Here is a 6,966-nt window from a genome sequence, read left to right on the forward strand (position 1 = left end):
ATAATTTATAAAATAATATACATAAACAAATATAAATTGACAAGAAGATTGCTTAGAAAATATTAATAAACTATTATAATTAAATTACAATAATTCTAGTCTATTTTTCATTAACTGAAATCTATTCATAATAACTTCATTGCTGTCAACACTTGCAAATACATTTCTTTCAATGTAAGTCACCAAACAATCATTTAGTAGCTCGTCTCCCATTCTACTACGAAATGAACTTTTAATGATATTCATTGCAGAAAAAACTCTTTCCACTGTGGCTATAACAAAAAGTAAAATTAATGATAATTTGACTAACAAATACACCAAAGGAAAAACAATATGCTTTCTTGTAGTAAACATCTTCTTAGTAAGACCTCCAATTCCACTCACTTCAGAAAATTTCTTATCCATACACATATCAAAGACAAAGTTCTCAAGTTGAGATTCAAATTTAATTAAAGCAACTAGATAAAATTCACATGGATAAAATTTTGCGAGTTGAATCAATTTGCCCATATTGAATGCAGAAAATGAGTCCTAGGATCAAGACATGCCATACATAAAAGCAAATTTGTATTCACTTTATCAAATCAATTATTAAGTTCTTAAAACTGCATATCATCACAGAATAAAATAACTTAACACAATGTGATGAAGATTTGTCTTTTCTTCACTTCTACACCTTGATCTCCTTCTAGCCACATAGACATCCTTCATATTTAATGCAATTATATCATATTTACCACAAAATTCCAATACCTCCAGTAACAAAGATTTCCAACCATTTTCTCTTATTACTTGCAAACGATATTTTGAAACTTTAACTAGATTCATAGAGTTTACAATATCTTGATCCCTCCTCTGTAAAACTTGTGATAACTCATATGTGATTCCCAAATCTTTTTCATAAGATGCAATACAAAGACAAATTTAAATCGACTCATAATATCTAGCAAATTAATTACTTCAGCCCTTTGTGGATCATCACTATCATTTTCTCCAATATAATTAAAAACATCAATGATAGCAGGAAATAAATGCATCAAGTTAATAAGTGTAACATAATGAGAACTCCAATGAGTATCTCCCTATCTCTTCAATGCCATTTCTTGATTTAGACATTGTTCAGTTTTTATTTCACCTTTTGCAATCCCTTCAAAAACTTTCTCTTTTTGCTTTTCTCAAAGCATATCCTTGCGTTTATATGAACCTCTAATAACATTGACCAAACGAGTAACAGTATTGAAAAAAGAACTTGTACTTGAATGCTTTTTAGCAACAGCAACAAGTGTGAGTTGGAGTTGATGAGCAAAATAATGGATATAATAAGCACTAGAATTCTCCTTCAAAATCAAAATTTTAAGGCCATTAAATTCACTTCGCATATTATTAACTCCATCATAGCCTTAACCTCTAAAACTAGATATACTCAAGCCATAAGTAGAGAGCAAAGACTCAATACCTTTTTTAAGAGATGTCGCACTTGTATTTTGGACATACACAAGACCAATAAATCTGTCAATGACACATCCAAATCCATTGACATATCGTATGACAACTGCCATTTGCTCTTTAATGATATATCTCGACATTCATCAACTAAAATAGAGAACAAATCATCTCCCAAATCTATAATGATAGCCTTTGTTGTCTCAGTTGTAGCTGCATTAATGATAACTCTTTGAATTTCAGGAGATGTGAGTTTCAGATTATCAAGAGCATTCTTCAACACAACATTATTAATTTCTTTATTACATAAAGCCAAAACTTTAATAGTTCAAGAAAATTTCCTTGATTTAATGAATTTGTAGACTCATCATTCCCCTCGAAAAGCCAATCCTTGCATCAAGAGATAACGAAGATGTATAATTGATGCATTTAACTTACAACGATACTCAATTTTTTACTATTCTAATTGTTTTGAAAAAGAACTTCAATGTGTTGAGCTTGGTTTATCAAATCTTCACAAGCTAACTGACATTTATTATGATCACTATTATGGTCTCTGACATGTTCCCTCAATCTTTCTTTCTTTCGCCAATTAGTAAAACCTTCAGATACAAAAGCATCATGACCTCTTTCATTACACCTAGTTGTAAAAAGATAACAATATAAACAATATTTAGCATCTTTTTCAATACTATACTCCAACCAACTATCAAATTCATCAAACCAAAATGTAATAAATCTCCATTTTCGAGTTCCATTTACCTTTTGAGGAAATTTATGATGGCGTGGTTGACATGGACCTTTAAGTAAGTAAGCTCTACGTACTTGCAATGTTAGGTGGATAGCTCATTATGTTAGATTGCAGTCTTAGATCAAAAGAAATGTTTTTCTATATCGACCTCAACTTCTTCAACAATCACCTACTTAGGTGGTGTTAGTTAAACAGGTTGATTGATTGATAATAATGATTCTGCAGTGTTTGATTTTCTTTTAAAAAATTGCTCCATATCTATAAAAAAAAAGTTATTATTTATATAAAATTGAGATAACAATATCAATGTAACTATGAAATAAGTTTTATCAAATAAAATATATAAAAATTTTATATAGAAAAGAGAATAATATCAATGAATACAATGAGTAATTTTTATTATTAAACTAAAGGACAATTATATTTTACAATTTTTACATTTCTTTTATAGTAAAGATTTCAAGATTGGACATACATTATAAATAATTAATGAAATATCTAGTTAAGTCTTATAATTTTTTTGATATTTTCATTTTAAATGTATACTTTTTTGTTAATTAAATTTTGATTACAGTTTAAAACTTCAAATTCGTACTTCATCTAATATTTTCTATAAAACAATAGCAAATAATATTAATACATCTATTTATCTATACATGTCTATTTTTAAGTTTCAACTCACAAAAAAATAATGAATGAAATGATAAATTTTCTAATGCATTATTATCATTTTTTTTAATTGCAAATTGATTGGAAAAAAGGGAATTGCCTAACTAGATTTCATTAGTTGGATTTACTTGCCCAACTAGAATTGTCAAACAATAATTAACCAAGAGATAGAAAAATTAATAATAATAATAATAATAATAATAATAATCAAATCCATTTTCAGATTTGCTATCTGTTATTCGATGGCCTCCTTCTTTGATTGATTATACACACACAAAAAAAAAAAAAAAAAAATATATATATATATATATATATATATATATATATATATATATATATATATATATATATAAAGTAGAAAAGAAAAAATTAAAAACAGATTTTATAAAAAAAAAGAAAAAAATTAAACTAATAAAAATAAAAATTATACAGTCAAAGTGGATTTAGGAGTAAGTACTTACATATAAAGCTAGCCAAATGATCCAAGAAATTGTAGAGTAGAAAGAAGGAAGGGATGAGGTGAGGTGAAGGAGAAAAATTGCAGAAAAAATGGCTTCCCTTTTGTCGGCAGAGCTATGGGAATGAGAGAGAGATGCAGCTGTTTTATAAAAATTTTAGGGTTAGGGTCTTAGGGAGTGAAACTACTAATATACCCTCAAAATTTTTCAAAATTTTTCAAAATTTCAGGGCCAGCTCCGTCTATGAATATATTGTAATTTACCATTAGCTTTTCAAATTCAAATTTACCTATTTGGATACAACTGTTACAAAACTTAAAGATTTAGATTTTTAACACAAAATTAGAAGTTTTGCATATAATTATGATTTGACCTAAACGTTTGACCCTTTTTTTATCTCATTAGCCTTTCTATTTTTCTTCTTAGTATTAATCTGTTTTAAAATGGATTCGACAACCTTTTAATCATTGTAAAAAATGTAGGGGTGTTTGGATTGGAAATTTGGGTGTAACTGATAGTGGTTTTATATCCAACAAATACTTTAAAGTTGTTTGGTAAAAGTACTAAATAGCTACTGATCTACTGTAGTTTAAAAAGTTGTAAAATTAAAACTTTTATCGTTACTGTGTAGAAATAAGATCACTTTACCATTTTTTCAATATGTATATATTTCTACATTACATAGGGAATGTATATATATTGCATTGTTACTTATATTTTCTTATATTATTAACTTTTATTTATCTATTTTAATAATAAAATAAATGTAGTATAATAAATAAAAAATTATATATTTATTTAAATAATAAAATAAATGAGATGATATAATAAATTAATAATTATATGTTTATTTTAATAATAAAATAAATTATATGATATTTACCATTGTTAGTTATTTTATATGCCAGCAACACAACTACATAAAATTTTATCCAATACTTAATGTAAATAAACTATTATTTGCTATTAGCTATCAGTCATTAGTTAACAAAAATGGCTATTAATTGTCAACTATGAGCTATATTTGATACTACTCACCTCTAACCAAGTCAAATAGTCAACACTTGGAACTAGAAGTAGCCAGTGTGACAATCAAAGTGTTAACGCTTGATCAACGGGTCAAACCAAGCATGAGACTACTCAACCTCTCAATCGAACAGGAATGAGCTGAGTAGAGGACAGTTCAAACTAGGCCTAAATCGGACAATAATGAGCCCAAAAGTAAAGCAATGATAATGCTCGCCCGTAAAGCTGAGTAAAATATGCCGAGCAATAACATAACTAATTCAAGGTTAAGCCCTGACTTATAGGAGACAATCTCAGATATCAACCTAACTTCTGATTTTGTGGTACATAGTTACCATAACTATTTTACTTAAGCCTATAAATATTAGAGGCTGCCATGAATCATGTACGAAAACTCTTCCAAGTTTACTACTCAACTATTCTCAAAATTTCATATTTACTCTTATCTTACAAGTTATAACTTGAGCATCGGAGTAACTAGCTAAAAGGCTATCAACATGTCACACCTTACTCCTCTATAAGGTATAACATGATCTCATAGTATACATAATAAATTATCAAACTTCACCTACCGATAACCCATTAAATATACTACAAGGGATTTTAAAATGATTCTAATTCATATTTAAATGGAAAATGAGGACAGAAGGATTATTAAAGTGTCCTTGGATTGGATCAATGTCATAAAATTTATTTAGAAATAATTTAGCACTTTTAAAATTTTGTGAAAAATCCGTGTGATGATGGCTAAAACTAAGTAAAAACAGTTCTTCAAATCTGTTAGAAATCAATTCATAAAAAATATATTATACATAATTTGAACTCAAACAATCTCAAATCATCTCATTTCATTCGATTAACACTAAGCAAATGTGTTTATCTCATATACAAATCAAAATAGATGTCCATTTACAAATTTACAACTCAAAAGGATAACAAAATATTATTACAATTTTATTTGTACAACTGCTCCTTTGTCTTTTATATACATATAGGTCAAATTACATCAAAATAAATCTACAAAAGGAGTATACCTAATATATACCTGAAACTATATCTAGCACTACTCCACACTGCTCACTCTGTAACTTTTTCTTTCTCTTTACCTGCAACAGCATGAAACAACCATGACTGAGCATAATACTTAGTGGTGCACAACTAGAATTTTAACTCATTATAAAGCATAATGTGTCAAAACATAACAAATCATAATTTCTATAAATAAGAGAAATATTACCATAATTTCAAATCAATAATAATCATTTATTTAAATTCACATTTCATTTGAAAAATCACAATTCACAAATCACAATTGTAAAATTGTTGCCAAGAACACACAGTTTAGACCATGACACAAAATTTCACGATTAATGTCGTGTTGTACATCATGACAAAGCAATCTACAATCTCACTAATTATTATTAATAAGGGAGATGGCTAGCTAGCTATATGAGTACTTATCCAAACTCAACTTCAACTGGTAAACCAGGGGGGGAGGATCACATAATCAAACTCAACCCCTTAAAAGGAGGAGGAACACAATAAGGGACTGTCATGCTAACTGTGATTTAAAAACAACTTTCAAAAGTTTCTCAATCAATAATCACATTTGCAAAACAATAATCACATTCAAATCATCATAAAACCCATAAAGGGTTGGCAACACTCAAATTTCTCAAACACTTCTAAAATCATTCAAAACTGGCCCACCCCCTTGCTATAATGATATAAAAGGACCAACATCCGCCTTTCCACATTTACAATTTCATTTCGTAAACTAAAGTTCTCGAATGCAAGGAAAATCATAACTCATTTATAATAACTTATTCAAATCAATTACAAAGTTAAAAACAAGGAAAAAGGTTAGTTGTGCACAAACCTCAATAGATTTCCTTTCTCTATATTTACTTTCCCTTGTCTTTCAAGGTCTCATTTTCTACTAAAACACACAATTAAAATGTCTCAATACTCATCCCAATTATGTCTAAAAATTATTCAACGAATGCCTAATGAAATTCCCTAAGTTGTCTATGCATTTTAAGAAATTTCTGGTTCGAGACAGTTTGAAACCTTGAATTTACAACCCCATTTTAACCTAATTCTAGTCATAATTTGGTGAAGTTTCTTCATGAAAATTGTTCCTCTATGTCTTAGTTTTATTTTCCAATTTGAATAACTCAATTTGGAGTTCTGGATCTCAAGTTATGGCCAAATTATTGAACACTGCTCCAGGTGTCATATCCTGAGATTCTAGTTTTTTCCAGATTTATATCCCAAATTTTCATTCTATATCTGGGCATCTTAAGCTCATAATTTAGCCCTAGTCCCTGAGACAATGTTTTAGGTCTTTCTCTTAGGTTTCCAAATCATTTTGAATCACTTCAATTAGAGTTTTGTAGAAAAAGTTATGGCTTAATAACCATTCAGAGGTCATTGAGCCAATTAGCTAAGGAGTAGGAATTCCAAATTTAGGATTCCCAACTTATCCCAACAATTCGCCTACCTTGCTCTAAGAACTGGGCTCTGGTCAAAACATCAAATTTTTACTTCTATGTCTTATGAGAATTTTGAGTTTAGAATCACCTAATTTACATTTTTGTAGCCCAAGTTATGGCAATT

The sequence above is a fragment of the Hevea brasiliensis genome, chromosome 13 (assembly GCF_030052815.1).
Source record: "Hevea brasiliensis isolate MT/VB/25A 57/8 chromosome 13, ASM3005281v1, whole genome shotgun sequence".
NCBI classification, from domain to species: domain Eukaryota; kingdom Viridiplantae; phylum Streptophyta; class Magnoliopsida; order Malpighiales; family Euphorbiaceae; genus Hevea; species Hevea brasiliensis.